The 26,267-nt window shown below is 37.9% G+C and overlaps 1 protein-coding gene across 7 annotated transcripts in view; it reads left to right on the top strand.

Moving 5' to 3' along the window:
- Nucleotides 1–26,267, top strand: part of DIAPH3 (diaphanous related formin 3) — a 473,996-nt gene that overhangs the window by 408,817 nt on the left and 38,912 nt on the right. The window lies entirely within an intron of this gene.

The following is a 26,267-nucleotide window of genomic DNA, read 5'->3' as shown; positions in this document are numbered from 1 at the left end:
AAAAGAAGTACTTCCTTACCAAGTTAGTAATAATCAGGTTTGAGTTTTCATAAGTAATTATAAATATCTAACAGAGAAAAGGCATTGATCAGCAAAGCATATGATGCTACTTTCGTCTTTTACCTTTTCAATAAGGCATTTTTCTTAGGTTGCTCTCTGCCGTTTAAAATGGTAGTGTTCGTGTTCTAGCAATAATTGTAGAGGTTTGAATTATTATAAACTTTGAATATCAATTCCTCCCCTTCTGTGACAGCTCTACCACTAGGGAAGTCAGGCTTGCAAGGTCTAATTACTGCCGCGTTTTGATATCCCCAGCTATAATATTGGCAGGAATTTAAGCCATGGTAGAATTCATTGGTGACACCGTTGTACCGAAAAAGCACTGACTCTGTTTTCAAGCTTGTTCGGGAGGGAAAAAAGTATTGGATGATGTCAAATAGTCTTGCTGTAAGTTCAGAAGTGCCTTGGACGATTCTAATATGAAATGCTAATTATTTGCAGTAGGATGTAAATAAGGTGGCACCAAGTCTTATTTGCAGTGACTAATGAAAGCTGTTGTACTGTAATCAGTGAGATACAGAGCAACAGGGCAATTCATTAGGAAAGCCATCGCTGACAAGCAGTTAATGCATGCCAGTCTGGACCTTTCCTCTGGCTTCTGTTTGCTTCTATTATTTCTTCTCGTTGATAATAATAAATCCCATATGGAAAACGTATAACAAGGATAAGAAGAAAGCAGAGCTAAATTTTGCCAAGCTATGCCGAATATCTACAGGCTGTAAGTCTTCCTTAGCTTTTCTTTGCCTATGAAAAACAACTGCCATATTAAGCTGATTGAATATATAGCAATTTTCTAGTCAGCAAATTGCTAGTCTGAGAATTTTTCATGTTATCTCTCCAGACTTGAGCAAAACTTAACTATGCTACAAATTATTTTATTTTCCAGATATATATTACATTTCCAAGTTTAACCACATGTGTACTTCTCATACCTCAGCAGCATAATGCTTTCAACAAAGAAAAAACGCAAAACTGCTTGATAATCTGCTCTCTTCTCTGTGGTATCCAGTAACTGCCTTGGTAAATAAAAGTTGAAACTCTGGAATAGCTTTTCTGCTCTGGGTCTTACATTCATCACAGTAACACTGGTACAGGCTATACTGTACTGTATTAAAACTTGTTTAGCCAAATTTGTAACATATAACTGTTAAAGTAAACAAAATAGTTATCTTTTATTCCCCATGGATGGAAAAATTAGGAAGGTGATTACTGTTGTGTGTGATTTTTAGAACTGTTTCTTTCACTAATTTTCCATGACTACCAGAGGAAAAACAGCTCATTTGACTCATTCAGTGTTTATGAGCCATCCCTTTTTTTTTTTTAAAGCTTTTCTATTTAAAGGATGAAGAAGTGACTGAAAAGTCAGTACCGTGATTTATTTTTGAGCTTCCTGACAGCCAGGGGGTAAAGGGAAGCAGAGCTGGTTATAGAGTGTCAAAACTTGGGCTGCATCCTCTGGGCAAGAGCATACTTGAATGTAGGTTCAAGGAAACAAAACCCCAGGAAACACCAAGAGTCTGAGGCCAATTAAGGGTTTCATTTACTCTTTATTCAACATTATTTAAAATGCCATGAATTACCTACACTGAGCTCTTTCCTTCCACCTGAAGGTGAGTGTCATAAATCCTTTAGACAATTGCGGGCCCCTTAGCTGGTATAGAATAAGATCACTCTGAAGTGGGAGTACATGCAAGGAGTTTTCTACAACTAGGATTGCCAGATAAAACACAGATGATCCGTTAAATCTGAATTCTAGTAAATGATGAATCTTTTTTTAGTATCAGTATGTCCCACAAATACTTTAAAAATATAAATATATCCCAAACACTGCATAGGGCATACTGATACTGAAGATATTATTCATGGTTTATCTGAAACAATTGTTAATCTATCCAAATTTTTGTTTTGCTAAATCTGGCCACCCTTCCCTGCAGGTAAGCCTCACAAAACATAATAGGGGATTGTCCCTTTATCACAAAAACTTGGTCTTTTTTTTTTTCTTTTAACCTTTATTGAGATATTGATGGGAATAGACAGAAAGACCATTATTTTCTGGCAAAGAGAGACTTAACAATGGATCTTTAGACAGTACCGGATAATGAAACCAAAAAGGAAGCTTTTATCAAGAAACTTGACTATTTCAAGTGAGCTATGGCGTGGTGAGGAAAGCACCCTCACACACAGGATAGTTAAATTAAGTTTCCGGTTCAAATTGCCAGACAGATAACATCTTATGGAAGATAGATGGCTGCTTGACAGGAAGTGGTATAGCGCATCTCAGCGCCCCACTGCCTCCAGGAGCTGATGGGAGCCTGCAGCTTCTAGGACATGGTCCTGGAAAGTAGGGTCTCACTGACTCAGAGAAGCTTAGTTCTTACTGTACTTCCTGTTCTTTTATCCTTGGAATTTTAAATCTTGCATATTATTCTAGAAGTACTTATGCTAACAATCTGGACACATGGCATCAAGGGACTATTTTAAACATTGACCTCCCCTCGTCTTTAAACACATGTCAGTGTCACCAAGAAGACATCTTCATTCTGAGTGCAGGAGAGGGAGTAGCGGCCATTCATCCTTGAACATTATTTTGAAGTGCTCCATTCTCTCTAGACTTTCCTCCTCGCTCTTCCTCTCCACTACAAACTGGAAATGCATTTCTTGGAAGGGGTTTGGATGTGCTGGTGTGTGTACAGATCAGGGTTCAACTGCAGAGACCAGAATCCAGTCTAAGCAGAAAACTATTTATAATGGCATATGAAACAGATTACAGTACCACTGGGAGGAATGAAAAAACAATCTAGACTGAGCTTTTCTGAGTAACATCCAAGGCCAGAACACAGGCCACCAAGGCAGCTGCTCCCTCCTGTGTAAGACAGAGCTGCCTGCTGGATTGGGAAGCTGCTGCTTGAGCTTCTGGCTCTTTGGGTCCCACTGCCACTCCTGACGCAAATTCCTGTGACCTGGGAGCCACCCTCGTTGCTGCCCGCTACAGAACCATCCAGTGCCCTCGCGGTCTACACCAGTATAACAGATACCCATCTTCATGACTTTCAGCACCCACAAAGCTAGTGAGCAGCTACTGGGAACTCGCTGATGCTGTAAGAGAAAGCCAGATGCTTCCAAGGTCACTCCTGAGAGAAAAAACAGCAATAACATGTTCTCTGCCTCACTTCCAACTTCCTACCCTTAAGCAGTTTGGCCAAACCAAGTCACATCCAAACTGCAAGAGGATCTATGACACGATCTTAGCCTTCCAGCCAGTACAATGCAGGAAAGTGCTCCAGTAGGTGGTCACAATGGATGTTAACTGTCAGTTCTCCATAACCAGGATACAGAGCCTTGCTTAGAAGTAACAGTCACATCTTGTTAATTAATCTGCCCCTTACAAAAGGGAGAAATCAATAAAAGCCATGCCATAAGGCTCTCAGATGCTTTTTGGAAAATGATTTTGAGGACCTTGTGTAAGTTTGGATCATTATTATTTCCATCTATAAGTTTCCATCTACCAGTTCTTGAACAATAGCAAGCCTTTTTTTTTTTTTTTCCTGACCTTGAATTCCTAAGGGTTTTGTACCTGGAATCTTTGTTGACGGGAGTAATGAGATGTCATATGGACAATGTCTTGACAACAGTTTTATATCAAATGTAAAAGCTTCTGTGGGTGATTGTATCTTTATTCAGAAACGTTTGCCTTGCTTTTGTTGCCACACGAAGCCTGACTTCGGGAAGGACAGGAACCCAGCACCATTCTGGCCATCACTTTGACAGGGCTCAGGAACTGATTTCAGAACTAATCTGCCTTGATCAGTTCTGCTTCGGTTCCTCCAGACACAAGTAACCTGATGGGACTGGAGCTCCTTCCCTTTTCACCTACTGTTATGGCTGGATTGACGCCGAGTGGGGCATACACAAATCTACCCAAGTTTTCTTTTGTTTATATTACAGACTTTTTTTCCCTTGTCATTACCATTATTTTGTCAAAGGGACCCAAAGTGAAAAGGTTCATAAGGCAATAGTGAGAGGCAAACAGCCTAGAATTAGTGATAGTCCAGAAATACTTACAGGGCTTTCTATAGGGCCATTTTCCCCATGGGAGTTTCATTTTGTAGAAATTAGAGAAACCCACATCATTAATTCACCTAGTTCTTATATAGCTGTGGAAATGTTGACAGATAACTTTAAAAGAAACATGACTTAACAGCTTGAGTACCAAAATATGGTTCCTCCTTTTATATTACTAGAGGAACCATTGTTGTATAAAAATCACAGTGCGATAAGTGCGATAAAAATCATCTTTATTTATCAAAATAACATTTATCGCCAAGACATGAAAAATGAAACTGACAAAGTAAGTTACACATTCCTATCAATCTTTTGCAAGTTTCATGGATTTGTTTGTTGAAAAGGCCTTGCTTGCAAATTCCTTTTGAGCTTTTCTAATTAAATTTTCATATAAGTTGGTCATAATTGTTAACAATCCCTTTTGGGAAGATGGCTGATATTTTTAAATAGAGCAACAACAAAAAAGATGTGTTATGGTGTAGATGTAAAATATAAATCAAAATTCTTGACTTATATATCTAGAGGGTTATTTGTGGAATTTTTCAGTATGAACATTCAGCCAAGTATACATTTAGTAAGTTGTATTCTTTTGGATTTCCTTAATAGAATAAAAATCATAGAAAAATAAAAATCATGGGAATTCAGGCTAAGTTCCTACACTACTGCTTTAACAGCAACTCTGTACCCCACTCCACATAAATACTACTTAAGATTTCCCTTGGAATTGTTACATACACTAGTCAGTCAATGAATACTTGCACAGGAAAATGAGTTGCTGGGGCAGATAAATAAATGGGCTTACAATATTTGCTCACTAGCTTAAATAACCACCAGTAACTGTGTTCTGCTAAGCTTCTACTTGAAAAGCCTAATCTTTTCCCTCTGTGTTTGCCTGAAGTCTTCCTTATACTCATACATTCAGTTTTATAGATAACTGTTGGGCACAGACAAAGGAGGACACTTGGATGGTGATATTATTTTACGGCATTTTAGTCATTCAACCATCCTTTTTTAGCACTGACCACATGCAGAACCCTTGACTAGTTGCCCTTGTTACAAAGGTGACAGTGTTTCCTATCCTGATGTACCTCCACATTTTGCAGTAGAAACAATAGAGGTTTATATAACATTGCCCATATATATTAAAATAAATATCTTATGTCCAGATTTTTGAACTTTTTTCATAGGATAAACATAAATATTTTTATTAAATGATGATAGTTTCTAATATTTCAGAGAGTATTTTATTGATTTTGTTAGAATTTATTTTTAATTAATTTAATCCAGTTTTGACTAAGTAATACATTCACATGGTTCCAACTGAAAATTACAAAAGGAAATACAGTGAGGGGGTGGGTATAGCTCAGTGACAGAGCACATGCTTAGCATACATGAGATTTTGGATTCAATTCCCAGTACTTCCATTAAAAAAAAAAAATCAAGGACCCATCCCCCCGAAAAAAGTAACATGAACAATCCTTCTTTCCCTGGTCTTCCAACCAGCCAGTTTTCTCCTCATCAGCAAAAATGCATATTAGTTAAGATTAGGTTCAAGTACATAGAAGACAGAACTTAGATATCATTGACTTAAATACTTCACTTAGAGAAATTCAGAGATGTCAGTCTGATGCTTATATGGAAGTTCCACAGTGTCATCGGGGACTTGGACTCCTGTCTTTTTTTATTTGCAGTTTTATAACTTTATTTGGCAATCAGTGCTCAGCTGTCATCCACACTGACTGCAGAGTTTTGAGAGTGGTGACAAGAACATTGGTCACCGACATACAGAGCTTGTTTGGTGACTCTTCATCCTCACTACATTTTGTGAACAACCACACAACAACCGCACATGGACACAGTGTGGGACATTTCTATTCCTTTGGCCCAGACAGCTTTGTCGAGCCTGGTGTCAGTGTGCGCGTCTGGAGTTCCCATCTCCATGGAAAACTTCCAATTTCTTTGAGTACTCAATGGCATGCGTCTTGAAGCCCAGTCCATGGATGTGCTTGTGAATGTTGATGGTATAGTCTCTGGTCACCCCCTCGCCGATGGCAGTCCTTCTTGCCGCCCTTCTTTGCAGGAGCCAGGCTTCCAGGCCCAGCTGGGAAGAGATGAGGGTGAGGGATTGTCCCCTTCTGTCTTTATACTTATCATCTGTATCCTTTAGCATCTAGACTCAAGGCTGCCTCCTGGGCCAATCTGGGTACTGGAGCTCCATCTGTCATCTTTATACTCCGGGGAGGAGAAAGAAGTCAGTAAGAACTGAGAGTCATGGCTCTATAAAGAGCTTTCTCCAATGTCAAGGAGAGGAGATAGAGATGTTCAGATCACAGGGGACTTCCGTGAAAGAAATGCTGGTAGTAGACTGGCCAGGAGCAGCTTGAATGGAATGTCACAGGGACCACAGTGGCCAAAGGCAGGCTTTACTTACTTCGCTTTTTTGTTTAGGGCCAACCTTTTTCAATAAGTTAAATGCATCATAGTTTGTTAATCCATTCTTCTTAAATCATAGTACCTGTCTTGTAAACTGACATTTTACCTAGAACCAATATTAAATGTTGTATTTGATAGATATCTTCCTTAGGTAAGAATGTGGCTCTTTATCCATTCTGCAGCTCACCTCAGCCCAAATTACACAAGTACATGTGGCCCACTTCACTAATACACTGTTTTTCAAGCAGGACATTTTATTTTATAGCTTAATTTCAAGGGGAAAAAATATTCTGCAAGGCAGGCATCATATGTGGTGTCACATAAGAACAGCATACTGGTTTTGGTATGAAAGAAAACTGAGGGCTTTTTAGAAAGATGCGTTTCTTATCAGAGGCAGACCATGAGCTAAATCTCAGGGAAAAAGATGCCCTATCAGTGGTTATTACAGTATGCTTATTTCAGGTTTGGATTCTGAATATACTTTCTATAAATTATCAGTAGAGCTGGAGGGCAAAAAGCTTTTTTTAAGATGGCACTGTCATTAAAATATATGAATGGGAAGTATCTGTTACTTCTCACAGAAGCCTTAGTAAAATAAATGGAAAGCTATTCTCTAATCTTTCTTTCAGCTTTATTGAGTTATAATTGACATATAAAACTGTAAGATGTCTAAAGTGTACAATGTGGTGAATTGACATACGTAGACATTGTGACAGAATTGCCCCCATTGAGTTAATTTATGCATTCATCACCTCACATATCTACCTTGTTTTTTAGCAAGAGCATTCAAAATTTACTTAGCAAATTTCAATTACACAATACAGTGTTAGCAACTCTAGTCACGTGTTTGTACATTATATCCTCTGACCTTATTCTTATTAATGGAAGTTTGTACCCTTTTACCAACATTTCCCTATTTCCCCACCCCCACCAGCCTCCACTCCTGGAACCACTTTTCTGCTCTTTGTTTCTATGAGTTTGATTTTTTTCTTCCTTTTTTAGATTCCACAGATAAGTGATACCATGTGGTACTTTCTCTGTCTTGCTTATTTCACATAGCATAATGCCCTCCAGATTCATCCATGTTGTCACAAATAGCAGGATTTCCTTATTTTTAAACCTGAATAATAGTCTGTTACATATTATATAAATATACACACACACCACGTTTTCTCAATCCATCCGTTTGTTGATGGACACTTAGATTGTTTCCATGCCTTGGCTATTGTGAGTAATGCTGTCATGAACATGCGAGTGCAGATATCCCCTCAAGGTAATGGTTTCATTTCCTCTCTAATCTTTTTGATAATTAAAAACCAGGTCAAAAGGTTATTTATTGTATTGGATTATCGCCTACCAAAAGGACTTAACAAATAATAATTACTTTTTTTTTAAAGATATTACTTTTTTCTGCCTTTCAACATTTCACTGTCAAAACTGCCTCAGTGACACATACTATATGGTACATTTATTAACATCACTGTCTATTTTTAAGAGATGTTATTAGAAGACAGTATTGTCTGACTTTGGGAAACTTGCTTATGGTGATCTCCTTTCTGCCAGGTGTCATCCTAACAGGCTCATCGCAGTAAGCTAATTCATTAACACTTCACATGCAGTAATTATGAATAGGATGAGGTAATCTGTTTTATTTTGGCCAGAAACAGTTTGATGTTTATAATTTATAAACACCTTGAATAAAACACTGTCAATATTTCTGAAAATTGGAATGGATTGTCAGCTGCTAAGAAGATTAGACTCTGAGCTCTTCAAAAATAGATTTTAGAACAAGAGAAATTTAGCCTTGTAATTACAAGGGCTTCCTCTAGAACCATCTCTCAAGGTTTCGGACCTTGTTAGGGTGGTTTATGTTCAAAAAGAATATTTAAAGGGAGGAAAGTTCAATGTGAGTTTTTCCTCACCATAAGCAACATGGTGTCAGGGAAGTGTCCAGCAGCATAGCCTGGACCTTTAAGCCTGTTTCCTCAGTGCAAAACTAAAATAGCAATTCCGATCATAAAAGGTTGTTATGAGTCTGAAAATGAGTGTATAAAGAACCTGGCTTGTGCCTGATTTATGCCAGTTCAGTCATTATTGATTTTTCTTTTTTTTCTATTGTTAAATTTCCCTGTTGTGGTTTAGTGATTTCTGTAGAGATGATTAGAGATAAAAAGTTTAATAAGATTAGTGACATATAGAATTGTCCATTTTAATAACTGTCTTTTTTTTTTTAACATTTGGAACTCCAAGGCTAGCACTTTAGGAGATTTATCTTTCTATACCCACAGTTCTCTTGGTTGCTATCAATTCAATATTGGCGATATTAAGGTGGGTTTATGGTTGTAAAGGAAAGTCAGGGGGGTTGGTATAGTTCAGGGACAGAGCACATGCTTAGCGTGCACGAGGTCCTGGATTCAATCCCATGCACTTCTGTTTGAGAGAGAGAGAGAGAAAGAGGGGGAGGGAGGGAGAAAGAAGAGAAGAAAAGAAAAGAACCACCAATGTTTCTTCTGCATAGGTAACTGAAAACTTAATGTAATCATTATGGCTTTTTTTAAAGTTCTATAAATACAATATTTTCATTGTATAATATTTATTTGTAACCTAATGGTAGGTACGTGGACAAAAAAGACTTCTCCCGAAGGATCTGAGTGAGTAGTCAGACTGCACACATTTGCCTTGGTTGGACCAGGAGGAGTGGGCTGTTGGGTGACAAATGAATGCAGGGCTTGGAATTCGATGAAGCAAAGGGGACCACAAGTTCCTGCCACCATGGATCACTGGCGACACTGAAAGTGACTGGCTGACAGACAGCTAGCCTCTGTGCAGACTGTAAAGTAGGCCCCTGAGAAAGCACTTAAAAATACTTAAGGTACTTACAGCTTAAATCAATGCATACAGATCAAAAATGGACAATTTAAAAATTGTACCAATGTATTATAAATTTTGAACATTTTAATGATGGTAAGATTTTTTAATTGCTTCATAAACTCAGTAGTTCTATTTTTTTTTCTAAAGTTATACAATTCCTTGTTGGTCCTCTATTTTGATAGCTATTTAAAATGTCAGCCCTCCTGGATCATTACATTGCAGAGCTTTTGAATGTATTTTGTCAGTGTGTTGAAGATATATGTACATGCTTGACATATACTGTTCTGTTTCTGGGTACATTTTGTAAGAGATACCCTAGTGCACAAAACTTTTTTAAAAATCAGTTGAGAAGTTTTTTTTACTACCTTTTATTTTTTTAATAGGCACACCTGTCACTACAGTCACAATCATCATAAAGGAGAGATGATGCAATAATGCAAAAATGGTCAAGTATTCCCCTGTTGGTAGATAATTACTCTCATTTAAAATAGAATTCAATGAGTGAACATATTTTATAATAATTCTGTCAGACCCACTTAATTATGTATTAAGGAGCCCTATATGGACCAGGCTTCAGATTCCATCAAAGACCAGGCTTCAAATTCAGCCTCAGCCACTTATAGGTGACCTTATTTGAGTTATTTAAGCTATCTTAGGTTCAGTTTCATATTTATAAGATGGAGATGATAAGACTAATGTCTACTTCAGAAGCTTTCTATGAGCACTTGAGGCTATTCAGATGTGAAGGGCTTGGTATGCCGCCTGGCACAGAGCTTCTCCATCAGAGGGTCCTGTATTTTTGTTGTCAATATCATTTTCATTATCATTGCTTTTAAATTATTATTTCTTGGATATCCAAGCCTAGCATTATTCCTGTGAATATAATAAAATTGGAATCATGACTGTTTTTGCATCTCACATAAAAATTTTCATCAAAAGAATAATATGGCTCTGTTGTAACCAAGCATTATAACCACCTGCTTCTCGTGTATGACTGAGTGACAGATTTGTGCATTCAGATTTTAAATCTAATTGATATTGATATGGCCAGTCCACTTTACTATGTAGTTTTTAAAAACTTACTCTCATCCTTATGTGAAGAGTAATCTTCAGAAGTGCTCAGTGGTGTCATTATCTTCTTGAGCACTTGGAAATGCTGATGGGCAAGCCAGCACTGTGTATACTCACTTATGTTGTCTTGTTTAGTTTTTACAATAAAAGTGGCAGGTGAAGGTTCTCATCCTCATCTTAGAGGAAGAGAAAATGAGTCTCAGAGAGTTTACAGGACTTGTTCAAAGTTATGCCTGGCCTTTGTTACAAGATCATTATTAATTCCATCAAAACCACCACTATTTTTCTGTTTTTTGTAATCTTTTTTTTTTTCTTGTTTCAGGAGGGGATTAGATTTGTTTGTTTGTTTGCTTGTTTGTTTTTAGATAAGATACTGGGGATTGAACCCAGGACCCTGTGCATGCTAAGCATGTGCTCTACCCTGAGCAACGCCCTCTCACGACCACCACTTTCCTTAAAGTGCTGCCACTGGGACAAACTGTGGGAATTTCCTCTACTCTGCTAACTGGGGAGCAGATTTTGTCTCACACTAAAGAAGACCATTCTAACAGTCTGGAGTGTACAATGACAGTCTGTCCCTTAGGACAGAGTGACCTCCTTACCAGTTGTAAGTTTCAAGCACAGGCAGAATTGCTGCCTGGCAGGAATGTTATGAAGAGATTGAGGTTTCTATGAATGACTGGGTTTTGTGTGGAGGAAGGACCTTCCAAAGCTCAAAACTATACCTTCTAGTGATTTGTTTCCTCATCCCCTTCTCAAATCAGGGGCCATATCCTGAAGATTTTACCTTCACAAAGTTTCTCTAGAACCCTCACAAGTATAATGCTACAGAACAGATGCAGTAAACAAATATTTGATCGCCTGCCATGTGCAGGGAACTTGGCGAGGCAGATAAGTTGTGATGTCTTTTTGAGGTAAATTCTGAATAATTCTTTGAGGGCAGAGAAAATTATGTGCTCTCATTAACATCTGGATAATAGATGGTTATGTAATAAACAGTAACAAATGTTGGATGGATGGAAGAAAGCAAGACAGCCATATGCCTCAGACCGATAGATAAATGGGGAAAATGGGGTCTGTCCTACTTGCTGGCACATAAACATCTCAATTTATAAAAATTTTTGGTGAAAAAAAAATTATTTCATTGCTGCCCCTCCTCATTTCTTCCTCTGCTTCTTTATTGTATTTGCGGGGGGGGGATTTAATTGAAGAGATTTTTTTTTTGGATGGGTAGAATACTTATTTTTGTTCACCAGAAACACTTTTCTTACAAAACCGAGCTGTATATTACATGCTAGAAAATGAGATTGCATTTTCTCCATACCGCAGCCAGCTTCCTCAGGGCCCCAGTCAGCCACCTCATAAAGCCAAGGAAGCCTAGAGTTCTTGATAAGTGAGATAATAAATGCACCTCTTATTTAAATCACTTTAATAAGTAACATGTCTCTTGAAGTTGGAGCATCCTTACTGATTTGGATGGGATGCGTGGAAGAAGCCCTGTGAAGGTAAAGTTGAGTGGAATCTTCACACTGTGCTTTATTTTTTTAACTTAAAAGCTTTATTTTTTTTAATTTGCATTATTTTTTATTGAAGTATAGTCAGTTTACAATGCTGTGTCAATTTCTGGTGTACAGCATCATGTTTCCATCACACATATACATACATTTATTCATTTTCATATCTTTTTCATTATCGGTTACTACAAGATATTGAATATAGTACCCTGTGTTGTACAGTAGGAACTTGTTTATCTGTTTTATTTGACATTGTTCTAAGTAAAACTTACTTTTAGTTTAGTTTTTATGGTCTTCAACAATGTCGTCAAGGATTTGGACTCTTTGACCTTCCTCTTTGCTCTCCATGGCTGTTTGTCTTGGTCTCACCGGTTCATGCTTGCAAGGTAACTGTCATCACAGCTGCACACAGCCAAAGACATCGGGGTCTAGGGAAGGGCTCTCTGCTTTCAAGTCTGTTTTCAGGAAGGAAAATCTTTCCCAACAGTCCTTTAACTGACTTCTTTTTAAGTCATAGTGGCCACAACTAAATCACGTGGCCATGTCAGAGGCTGTCTCCTCCGTCAAAAAGCCTCTCACCTATAGCATTCTGATTGCGCCCTAACAGTTCTTTCACTCTTCTTTCCTCAAGTCTTAACACCCTTTGGTTCAGCCGCTGCCATCAAATTTTTCTACCTAACATACAGATCTGATCAGGTCATTCCACTGCTTGAAGACTGTCAGGGGCTTCCCTTTGGAAACTGAAGGAAGTCTACTCCCTACCCCTTCCCCATCCCAGATCACTGCACAGTACATGCCGAACCTCAGTCCTGCCTGGAGGTGGGCTGGATTCTAGTTCTGTTTATAAACACTTTCAGATCATACACTTGAGTGTTTTCTAGGTTTCTAAAAACAGACCTTCAGGGTACTGCAGACGATGTGTTATGTGAGGAAAGAGTCATCAGTATTTATTAAAGCAAGTATTTATTGAATACTACTTACGGGTCAGGCGCTGTACTTGGGAGTATAGGATTAAACAGAACAAACACACTGTTGTCTTCAAGGAGCCTATGATCTAGAAACATAGATGTATTAAATCAAACAAGTAATTGTTAAGTGTGATAAGTGTTAGGGAAGTAGAAAGTGACAAAAGACTCAGTAACAGGACGACCAGTCCTACTCTGAAGGTGAGCTTCCCAAAGAAGTGGGGTTTTAAGTGAGAGCCGAGTAGGTCAGAGCCAGGTGCAGAAGGTGGGGGTGGGAGGCGAGCCAGGTAGAGAACGGATCAAGATGGGCGGGAAGAGTAGAGTGCCTGGAACTTGCAGTAATCCCGACAAGAGATGGTGGTGGGTTGGAGCAGCAATGAAGCGGTGAAGCGAGAGAGAAAACACGGATCGTGGTAAGGGACTATATGTAGGGAGTAAACATCCGACTTGAGCGGATGGGTAAGACTATTGTTTTCTGGGAAAAGGATCACTGCCTGGTTAGAGAAAGAGAAACAAGAAAGAGTTTGAAAGAGCAGCTACATGGCACTCAACCACCTGGGGAACTAGAATGCTGTACAAGATGTTGCCACTGCCCCAGAGGTGCTGTGCTATCCAAATGATGCATCCTCTGTCTCTGCCTCTGTCTGTTCATATAATCCTTTTTACTTTTTTTTTTTCTGATTTTAAGGCATTGTTTCACTTTTTTTAATTTTAGTATAGTCAGTTTACAATGTGTCACTTTCTGGTGTACAGCATCATGTTTCAGTCATACATATGTATACATATATTCGTTTTCATATTCTTTTTCATTGGGTTACTGCAAGATATTGAATATAGTTCCCTGTGCTATACAGAAGAAACTTGTTTATCTATGTTATATATAGTAGTCAGTATCTGCAAATCTCAAACTCCCAATTTATCCCTTCCCACTCCCTTTTCCCCCTGGTAATCGTAAGTTTGTTTTCTATGTGAGTCTGTTTCTGTTTTGTAAATAAGTTCCTTTGTGTCTTTTTTGTCTTTTTTTTTCACATGTGAATGATATATGGTGTTTTTCCTTTTTGGCTTATGTTTACACTGTTCAGTCTTGACCGTCTGACTCTAACCCACTGCCTTCTCTCTGGTCCTTGATTTTAGTGTTTCTGGACTATTTGTGTCCCTCTCTCTGTGTTTCATTGTCCCACAGGAGTGGTCTACAGTGTGAGCTACTAATATCAAGTACAGAATGTCCTGTAGGTCACAGTCTCCTGCCGGTTGTCCAGTGAGCTGTCATTACTGCTTCACGACCCAAAGCATGGAGACTTGCATCTATCCATTCATGCAACAGATTTTATTTTTTTTGGCACTAACTCTGTGCCTGTGATACCCTACGCCATGGAAAGAACATGTGCCTTGCAGTTATTAAAACTTTAATCTAAATTCTGGCTTCCCATTTACCAAATATATGAGCAGAGGCCAAAAAAAATACTTTCAAGTTCTCTGTGCCTTGATTTCCTCGTCTATAAAACAGCATATCTTGAGTTGTTCTGAGGATTAAATGAAATAATATATGTAAGTAAAGGCTTAGTTTATTCGTGTCTATCATTAGGGATGGTATTAAAGGTAACCGTGTGGCTGTGATAGCTGTAAAGACAATGGGGAAAATGCAGTAGGAATGGAGGTAAGAGCAGAGAGTTTTAATCATGACAGTTGGGGTGCTGATAGGAGGTTATAGGCACAAAAAACTGCCCTTGGCTGCTTTGCTTGGAAGGGCTGTGGATGAGAAAGGCGCTCAGAGCTTCAAGGACTGTCCAGTACAATGGAGTTTTTAAATTTAGTTGGGCTCTATTGTTAGGAAACAAATCACTGTGCTCACTTAAACTTGGACCTTGGAGAATATATTTTATGAGTTCAACACTGAATTACTTTCACAGTTCAAGAACACTGACAAAGTGACTTAAAAGTGCACAACAATTATCTAACTATTTCAGAAAGGCAATTTAGGGGTGGAAAGTCTATATTAAAATGGAAAGAACAGTGCTCGCTTGCATGTACTTTAAAGAGCAAGTTAAAGCCCCGCTTCTTGGCCAGGGTACATTATGGTCGTTCAGTTACATCCTCTGAGCGTTTTGTCTTTTTGACAGAACAAACCGATTTCAAAGTATAGCTTTGTTCTCTGTAATGAACTGTGTTGCTTAAAAACTTTCAGGCAGAATTCAGAGCTCAGTGTGACTGTTCTCTTTGTTTTAATTATTTTTGTTACTTGTTCATTTGAATAGTTTTGATTAAAAAAATTCTAAGGAAAAAAACCAGATGTAGTAAACAAGTTTAAGAAATTAAACATAATGGTAATAAAAGCTAACATTTGTTAAGTCCTTAGTTTATAGATTAAGCAAGATGCTAAGATATGTGTGTGTATTATCTCACTTAGTAATCACTGTCATGAGATGAGAGCCAGTATTATCTTCATTTTACAAATACAGAACTAAAACTTAGACTATCCCATGTTCACGCAACTTGGAAGAGATAGAGCCAGCGTTCACACCCCATGTTTTTAAACCCACTGTTAACTGAGCAAATTCTTTTTATTCCGCCATCCTTGATTGTTAAGTAGTAATTGAATAAGGAAGGATTGAGTTCAAATTCAGCGGAAGTTGGATTATATACTTTTTTGAGAGTTGAATCACCACTTTATTAATATATCCCTAGTCTACTTCCATATTTTAAATTGCATGCCTTTTTCAAATTGCAGTTTTGATTATTTGTTGTGTCATTTTTTAAACTAACTTCAAATGCAGAGAGTACATTTGAAATAATAAGAATGCAAAACTTTTTTCCTTGAAGTCTGTAATAAGATGTTTGCAGATATACCATAAATTTTTCAAGCACAAATTTTCTACCTTAGCTGTCATCAATCTGTTATTTTTCAAAAAGACCAACTTAATAAAAGTAAATTGTGTTAAACTAATGATTCTGTGAAATGACAGGCTCACTCAGAAAGAAAAGTTATTCACTGAAAATATGAAAGAGCACAAAAGATTTGTACCCATTTAAAAATATTTTATCAGATACTATTTTGTTTCAAGTGAGTATAGATCTTTTGTATTTTTCTCATAGATATTAATGAGTTTATATGTGTCTGAATATAGTTATCTCTAGGTGATGAGATAACAGGTGATTTATTCATTTTATATTCCTCATACGTAGCAATTAAGAAAAATCATACATGTCAGTAAGGGTTTTTTTCAGCTTTTTTAGGTAGAATTGTTGCAATTTGACTGTACATATACAATGTATTGCATGTAAATATATATATATATATAGTATATATATATACACACACACACAATATACTACACATATTTTTTTAATTTGCATATATGTACTGTTCATTGTTTCTAAGAACAGTTGAGAGCTTTAGCTTTTTAAACTTAGGTTATCAATGGAATAAAGCCAACCACAAAATAAGAATCAACAGAATGTGGTAATCTAATCATAAAGGACAATCAAATGTGCTTACACATATTTAAGAAATCAGTCATCTAAGTTATAAATAGTAAGTAATTTATCTGTGTCCTTTTTTTAGATTCCACATATAAGTGGTATCTTGTGGCATTTTTCTTTCTCTTTCCGGCTTTCTTCACTTAGAATGATGGTCTCCAAGTCCATCCATGTTGCTGCAGATGGCATCATTTTATTCTTTTTTATGGCCAAGTAGTGTTTCATTGTATATATATACCACGTCTTCTTTATCCAGTCATCTGTTGATGGACATTTGGGTTGTTTCCATGTCTTGGCTATTGCATATAGTGCTGCTGTGAACATTGGGATGCATGTGTCTTTTTGAGTTATATTTTTCTCCAGGTATATGCCCAGGAGTGGGATTGCTGGGTCACATGGTAAGTCTATTTTTAGTTTTTTAAGGAACGTCCATACTGTCCAGCATAGTGGTTGCACCAATTTATTTTCTCACCAACAATGTAGGAGGGTTCCCTTTTCTCTACACCCTTTCCAGCATTTATCATTTGTAGGCTTTTTAATGATGGCCATTCTGGCTGGTGTGAGGTGATATCTCATTGTAGTTGTGATTTGCATTTCTGTGATAATTAATGATAATGAGCATTTTTTTCATGTGCCTATTGGCCATTTGTGTGTCTTCATTGGAGAACTACTTGTTTAGGTCTTTAGCCCATTTTTGGATTGGGTTAAATGCACTTTTACATTAGGTTTTGATTGTCCACAATAAATGAGTCCTTTTTTTTTTAAATCCAGAATAAAGGCAGCATTTGGGAGGTGGAGGTTATAAAAACAATTATCTTTAAAATAGTCAGAAAATACACTTCAGGTATAGGACAGGCCTGTGAAGTTGTAAATTTGGGGATTCTCAATAGGCAAATGGTATTTAAACAATGAGACTGCAGTAGCTTACTCTGGAACTAAGTGTGGACAGAAAGATAATGTTCAAGGTCTGAGCCCTGGGACCTGCTAACACTTAAGGGCTCAGGGTAAGGAGACACATCAGAACACTGAGCAGGAAGACCAAGCAAGACTGATGTCCTGGAAGCCAAAGGAAGGCAGTCTCAGGAAGGGGGCTGTGACACCCTTCCTTGTCCACTACAGCTAAGAAGTCAACTAAGGTGAGCACTGAGAAGTGACCATTAGATTTATTATTGTGGAGGTAACTGAGCTGAGTAGGACAAATATCTGATTGAAATGGGTTGGAAAGGAAACAAGAGAAATTAGAAATAGATTATTGGTAACTGTTTCAAGGATGTTTGCTACAAAGGAAAGAGAAAAATGGATTGGTAGTTTGAGGAGAAACTGGAGTCAAGGAAAGGACACTTAAGATGAGAGAAATAGTAGCATGTTTGTTTGCTAAAGAGAACAATCCAGTGACATGGGGAGACATTGACAGTGTTAGAAAACAGTGAGTGGATTGCTGGAGCCTTGTCCCTGAATGAGAGGCCTTGAGTCTGGGTGGCGCTGGAGGGGTTGGCCCTGTTAGAGCTCAGCCAGCTCATGCGTAGACACGGGAGGGAAGGTAGAGGACGTGGGACAGTGCAGTAGGTGGAAACATCATCAGTGAAGGGAACTGGTGAAAGTTCTTGTCTCACTGACTTAGTAAGTAATTTTCATTTCTTCTCATCTAGTTGAAGAATCTTATGAAAAGCTTTTTCTGAATCGTACAGTTTATTTAAACCACCTTCACAGAAATATTAAACCTTGATATAAAATGCATCATCCACTCTTGTGAGTTACAAACTGTGGGGAATTTAAACTTTCCCGAAATACCAGATTTTCTACTTCAATCCCTTTGATTCCAATTGCCTTTAATAGGTTCGCCCAATTTTAACTTTTTAAGACCTTATTCAGCAGTTTTCTTCCTGATATGTTGTGACTGTAAGAAAGTCCATTTTAGTGCTGTGAGCTTTCACATTCAACTTGAGAGAGTCCTGTTTTCCAGATATTTAACCACTTTCTAAATTACTTAACCAGGTGTCAGCGTACTACATTTAATGTACCAAGTAATGATTACTGATTGCTGGTCAATCCATATTCTAATTGCCTCTCTCCTCAAGGTATTGTTCTCTTGGGGAAGATTGTCAGCTGTTCAATGTTTTGAGACCAGAAACATTTAAAAATGCATTAAAACTTAAACTCGGAGCTTGGTAAAGCACATTTAGCTGGCTTTACTACTAAGCTCTAATCACTTCTTTCATGTAATGAGTATGACTTCATTTTGTGTTAAAGTCTGTTTTCTTAGGCAGATGGGTAGAACCATTTTCTGAAATTATTTCCACAATAACTGTTAATAATCTATTCATAATGACTTCCTTGTATTGACATGTATGTGTCAGTTCTGCTGAATCAAAATATCCCCATAGAAAATATGTTATTAATGTAAAATATTAACATTTTTGTTGGTAATTTCCATTTGAAGAAATCATTTTAACTCTCTTCCTGTCCAAAAACGCTGACGTAACTAATCTAAATTATCAATACTAATCCGAGAATGACTAACAGGAGAGAGAAGGAGAAGGAGGAAAAGAGGTGGCCTCTTAGGGGTTACATTATGTCCTGGTTAGTAACAGATCTCTCACAGTTAAAGCTTATTTTGTTCAAGAATCTAAATAACAAAATAAGTAGCCTTGAAAAGTAATGGCATTTGACTTTGGACACTTTGGAGTGTCTCTTCATTTTGGGTCCCCTCATAGTTTATAAATTAAAATATCAGCACATTCATCAAAGTAGATTAAGAAAATATATTGAAATAAGCACCGTTATTTGCAGCCAACTTTCAGTTTCATAGTTGTATGTTATCCACGTTCTTAATGTTTCTCTTTTCTTTCTTCTTCCGTGTTTGATCTAGTAACTCTCCAACTGGAGGTAGGAAAAGGTGGCTCTATTTCTTCACTGTTGTTTTCTATTATATGTGTTATTAAGTTTGAGGGTGATTCAGAGCTGTAAGATGTAGACAAAACGTGTGCACGCATATCGTAAGTGGGTAACGGCAGTGTCAGCAGTGAGGAAAGCTGTGAACACTGCGGGCACAGTTCAGTCTCATGAAACACAGGACAGAAGCGTTAGAGACCATGCTTAGCTACTCTAGCCCAGGAGAGTGTTACGTTCTAAGCTGTGAAATACAAGAAGTCTAAATAATTTCATGTACCATAGCTGTACCATACCTAACAGACGCTCAGTGTTCTTAATAGTCTAATTATTCTTCCATGTATTCTTAATTCTCACCTTCCAATGGGCATTGTATATTTTGAAAATTATATGTTTAACCATAGGACGAAACTGACAAAACACTAAAGAACTTATTTTAACAGTATTTTCCCTCTTACAAATTTTCCAGTTTCTTGAAATTGCCTTCAGAGACGGTTTACAAACCACACAAGAAAAGAATTCCCATTTACCTCATAGTCTTCCCTCATTGATAGAAATAATTTTATGTTCCCTTTTTTATTTTAGCCAAAACTCACTCCAAAGGAATTCTCCCTTTTTTAAAAAAGCCAAATCAACCTTCAAGGGGAAAAATTTTTGCCACCTTTGAAAACAAAGATGTCCTGCAGGCAATTACAGAAAATTTGGCAGAATGTTCTGGCAGAATCAGAGGGGCATCATGGAAGTGAGTGTAGAACTTCCCACAGAAACTTTTGAACGGGTGTTGTTAATTAGGGTCTTCATATGTTTAAAAATCCATTGTTGCTCTTTTGTCATGCCAAAAAAGTACTTCTTTTTTTTTTTTTTTTTTTTGCTGGCCTGTGTCTTTGGAGTAGGGAATGTGCGATATATATATGTATATCTATCTTTTTTTATTGAAGTATAGTTGACATGCAATGTTATATTAATTTCAGATTTACAACATAATGATTCAACAGTTGTATAGACATCGTGAAATGATCATCACAGTAAAGTCTAGTTACTGTCTGTGCTGTATCCATTTTGAATGCCTAACCCTGTTGGGCACATAAGGGACCAGCAAATGATGGTAGAATGAATATTTCTTAGGAGGGAAAATCAGTTCGTCTTGACTTAAGAATCATTTTTATTCAAGTTCCTCTCATCTTACCAATGCGATGGTTACGAACTCACTCTTTCATTCTTTCCACATTTTTTGAGAACCGGGGATGCAGATGTGAAAAAATAGACAAAACCCCAGCTCTCCTAGAGGACACTTTCTCCTGAAGAGAGAAGATGATAAAGTAACTAAATAAAATACCTAGTATGTTAGATGGTGAAGTGTGCTATGAGAACAATCATAAAGCAAATTTTTGCTTCTGGGTGATGGTGGAGCTGGTGGCAGATCATCATCCCTGCCAGAAATAACTAGAATGCCAGATAAAACACACAGATGACCCAAGAGATACGGAAGCAGTGGGGACCAGAGGAACTAACGTTGTGGAGAGGAGTCTGCTTTTCACTCATACTTGCACCTGTGGGGTGAGACCTGCAGCCGCCAAGGCTGGAGGCTGGGAATCTGGCCTTGGCCCAGAAAGAGGGCGGCTACTTCAGAGCCACAAAACCAGCCAAGTTTTGGCAGTCGCATGGAGCCAGACTGGCAGAAAGGGAGCTGGAAGGGCCTCAGCAGAGAGTCAGTTTCCCCTTTGTGATGTTTACCATATTCCGAAGGTGTGGGAGGTTAGCAGTTGCAGAAGACTAAAATCTCAACCTGCCAGGCAATCTCTCAAAAACTCTGCCTTTGAGAAACTGGAAAATTTATAATAGTGAAGATATTGCTATGTCCTAGGAACTGGAACAAATCAGAACAGACTGTTTTACTAAAACTGCAACTTATCCTGGTGTCAGCTCAGTCCCTCATTGGACTAAGGTAGTCACTCACTCACTCTTCCTAAGAGAGGAGAGTGTGAACCCTCAGGGGCGAGCAGGATCATCTGGGCATAAGTATACACATAATGTCCAGACTGCAATACAACTCTTCCAGGTTATGTCAAGAGATAGGACATAGGAACATGCACACACACTAGAAATAGGTACACAGATGAGCCGGGCATTAGTTATTAGACAGGGACTTTAATGGAGATTAAAGTAGTCAAAAAAATAAAGGAAAAGAAATTAAAATATATGAGATGGAGTGTTTTATGGAAAATTAGTACCTATAAAAAGAATTAAATGGAAATTCTAGAGTTGAAAAATACAGAATATGAAAATAAGTTTATCAATAAAATGATGGCTAAAACATCAATAGACAAAACAGAATTGGCAAACTGGAAGACAGTTCCTTAGAAAATATCCAATCAGAACCATAGAGAAGAAAAAAAGGAGAAAAAAAAGTAATGAACATGAGAGGCACAAAAATAGTTGACAGCTCTGTCCAATAAACATAAGATGGCAGGATACAGATGTAACTTAAAAAATTGAAATTAATTAATTTAACAATACATTTTACTTAACCCATTATTTAATCAGTATTATTTCTATACATAATTAATATGAAAATGGTATTAGTCAAGATACTTTGATTCCTTTGATTCACACGAAGTCGTCGATATCAGTGTGTGTTGCACTTGGCCGCACCTCATTCTATACTCTCCACGTGGCTGTCACATGGTTCTGGCTGCCATATTGGCAGCTCAGATTTACGTGTGTGAATTAGGACCCCAGAAGGAAGAGAGGGGAAGAGTAAGAAGCAATATTTTTTAGAAGATTAAGTAGGAAAGGGAATAGAGAATGCTATATGCAGGTGGCCTTTGCTGATGGAGGAGGGAAGAAGATTGAGGGCAGTGTCCTGAGGTGGAAGTATCCTAGCATTGTTAAAAAACATCACAGAGGCTGGTATGAGGTGGAGGGAGATTGGGAGATTAGATCAGAGAAGCAAAGTGGGGCCACATCGTAGAAAGCCTTGATAGACTTCTTAAAATATATCTAAAAAAATCTCATTTTATTGTGCTTCACAGACATTATGTTTTTTATAAATTGAAGGTTTGTGACAACCCTGCATAGAACAAATGTATTGGCACCATTTTTCCAACAGCACTTGCTCACTTCATGTCTCTGTGTCACATTTTGGTAATGCTCTCAGTATTTCAAACTTTTTAATTATTTCTGTATTTGTTATGGTGATATGTGATCTATGATCTTTGATGTTACTGCCACTCAGTGAAGGCTCAGATAATGATTTTTTAGCAATGAAATATTTTTAAATTAGGATATGTACATTGTTTTTTTCCTCAGACATAATGCTATCACACACTTAATAGACTACAGTATAGTGTGAACATAATTTTTATATGCACTGTGAAACTGAAAAATTTGTGTGACTCCCTTTATTGCTTTATTGCAGTAGTTTGGAACCAAATCCATAATATCTCTGACATATGTCTTTATCTGTATATTTCCATGTTCTGTTTCCTCACTTCTTATTGTTGACCTAAAACAAATAGACTGTCAGTTACTTCTCCACCAAAAATGGGTTTGGGATCAATAAAGAATTGTAGGGGGGGGGGGGCGGGTATAGCTCAAGTGGTAGAATGCATTCTTGGCATGTAAGAGGCCCTGGGTTCAATCCCCAGTACCTCCATTAAAACAAAAAAAGAATTATAATTCAGAATCTGCCACCATGGCAAGCTATGTGCAAATCCCACACAGCAAGCAGTGGAGGACTCTTTTAAAGAGGAGAAAGGAAGCCAGGGCGGGCTATAGTAAACAGAGAGTCCACTGGAGGATTTGAGCGTTTGAAGTGTAGTGGCTTTTCATTGGCTGCATTGTCATTGTCTCCATGGCTGAGTCCTTGCCAAGAAAGAAAGGAAGTGTTTTTTCCTTCCTGTTGGGCTCTGCTATTGTCATAGGGCGTGCGAGCTGCCCCTTTGGCCTCCCAACTCTATTTTACTTGAGGTTTCTGTGTATTAACTTTTACAATATTAAAGGGGGAAAAGATCTTAAGGCTTAAAAATTAGCTTTGGTTTCTCTACTGTTGTTATTCAAAAAATAATAATAATAATACTTCCTAAGAGTGACTGGTAAAGTCATGTGATGTGTCATAACTGTGCCACTAAATACTCAGGCTGAAAAGTCAGGGAAGGTGGGTGTTTGTTTGGAGGGTGGATTTCTCAGGTCCTTTAACCCCTAGTCCTAGGATTTGATCAAGCTCTGTTAGCATAAATTTTTAAAGTAACAACTTTTCCTCACTGTGAATATAATAACTAGCAAGAAAATCAATACAATTATTTACATTCAAATTTCTTACATTTTGTTTTCTATTTAAAAGATTGACAATAACCACATTCAATTAGTTAAGCATGGATTTTTAAAATTATAAATAGCTTATTCTTCAGTATATCATATGTTAGGAGACGGGAAAATAATCTGGTTAGAAAGATAAGGCATTTCTTCACCTGACAAAAGAATATATTAAAACCAAGGATGCCTGAGTGTTGTATGTTGTCTTCCTACTCAAAAGTATAAAGAAAAATGTAATTTTTCTAACCTGAATGGGAAAACAAATATGAATCTTCATTTTCTGAGGTTGAATGAGAGGATTAATTATGGAAAAGGAGCTTTCTCAGACAAAGAAGAGAAAAAGTAAGAAGAAAAGGTTGAGAAGTTTAAGGACTAGGTTCCTTCAGGGACTGACATTAGCTCTAGGCTTACTTAACACTTTTACAAATAACCTGGAGAAAGGCAGTACTTGGTCAAATAGCAGAGGTTTTAGAGAACGTAAAACTTTCCAGTAGGAGAGAGTCAATAAATTGGTGAGCATCCTCGGGGAGGACCATACAGCTCTGCACAAGTGGGCGGGGAGTATTGAAACCGGCAAATGCAGCAACATGGGGCTGCTTATCAAGAGTCCAGCGTGTGTGTGTGTGTGTGTGTGTGTGTGTGTGTGTGTGTGTGTGACTGTGACTTTAAAGCAGTGACTTTTCCCTTTTGAAGGATACCCAGATTCCTTTGAAAATCTGATTAAAGTTATGAATCTTTTCCTTAGGAAAAAGCTCATAATCCTCACCATAAGACGTCCTCTGTTTCAAGGTGGTGGTCTTGAAATAGCATAAAAGTTAAAAAATATTTTGCCTTAATCTATTCATTCTATGAAGACACAAATCATTTTTGAGCTTCACATATAAACTCAGTCCTATATTAAATACTGAAAAGACAGACTAGGTATCTGACCTCATGTAGGTTACAATTTGGGGAAGGAAATAGATAACCAAGCATTTGTGCAGTAATGTGATAGCTGTTCCCTCTCCTCTGCTAAAGCACTGTGGGTGACTCTGGAAAGGTACCTATTTCAGACTTAGGGGGGATACAGGGACCTCAGAGGTGGTCATGAGGGAAAGTCTAATTGACATCCAGTGGTTACCATCAGTCAAAGTTTCACCCTCAAGGATGTACAGAAACAGAACTTTACTGTATCTATATGGCAAACATGTAGCATCGATAGGTCTGATACACCTCAAGAAGGTACAATGGAATAAAACAACAGATATGAGCAGAAGGACAAAAGCAATTTTTAAATGTATGATTTTTTTGGACTGGAAGGCAAGCTAAGAGAGCACTATAAAATATATGTATGTATGTATATACCCTTAAATATAAATGTTATATATATTTGGAGAAAATCAATGTAGTGTTAGCAAAGACTTATTTACCGAATCCCCCAATACTAGAATAAAAGATACATATCCTTGAAACCTGGTCTAGGTAACTACCTTTACTATGTAAATAAATTTCTGGACTCATTATCCTAAAGATGATGCTGGAAGGAAATATTAATAGGAATTAAGATTTTTGACAAATTTGAGGATGACAGGAGTATTAAAATGATCTATTTCACATTTAAGGTTGATTTAACAAGGGTAGCCAATCTTTATGAGTCAGGGTCACAGCAGACAAACCCTGGAATCTCATGGACTTAACACAGTACAAGTTGACTTCTCTCCTACACGAGGGTCCAGCGTAGGTCAGGCAACCTCACTCCGCCATGTAGCTATACCGTCTGGAAGCCCACCATCTCTGCTGAAGGAAAGGAGGGATGGAGGAGACACTTTTGCTCTTAACTGCCTCACTCCCAGTGTGCCACACATCATTTCAACTCATACTCAGAGACCAGAGCTGGTCTCGTGGTCCCAACAGAAACACAGAGCAGTCCGGGGAATAGAAGATGGCACACGGACTATTTGGTGAGCACGGTATCTGCCACACCCTCCAACACTACAGTCTTTGTGAACAGTTGTCAGCAAAAGTATCGTTGTATCCTAACAAAGGAATTTGTGTGTGTCTGTGTGTGCACCTCTGCACGTACACATGCCTCCCTGTCTTCTAGGGTTCTCCAAAACAAGAAGTTCCCACCAGAAACATACAAAGCGGAGCCTTTTTGTAACACTCTGAGTGATTCCTGGATAAAAGGGAAGTGGGTAATTGGTTGTTACGTTGTAGAGAGATTCCTGTTCTCTCCCCTTTGTCCTTCTCCAGGATAGAAATACTGTAATTGGCTAAGCAGGAAAATAGTGGTACCACTAAACAAAATGAGAAAGGTAGGGAGGAAGAGCAGGTGTTTCTCCTGAGGAAAAAATAAGTCTGCATTTAGACATGAGGAGTCTGAAGGAGGAGAAGGTAGCGTTCAACCCAGAGATGGAAACAGATCTGCAACTCAGAAAAGTGTGTAGCATACAAATGTAAAGTTTGGAAGCCAAAGCCTGAAGTTGAAGCCATGAACACAAACGAGTTCTCTAGAAGAAAGTGTCCACATTTAAGGTTGACAGAGTGAGGTTGAAGTAAGAGGACCACAGAGTAAAAGAAGTGGAGGAGCTACAGCTGTAAGGGCAGCAAGGGTATATCAAGAAGTGTGGAA

Source organism: Vicugna pacos, chromosome 14 (assembly GCF_048564905.1).
Source record: "Vicugna pacos chromosome 14, VicPac4, whole genome shotgun sequence".
Taxonomy (NCBI): Eukaryota; Metazoa; Chordata; class Mammalia; order Artiodactyla; family Camelidae; genus Vicugna; species Vicugna pacos.
This window is presented reverse-complemented; position numbering and strand designations above follow the sequence as displayed.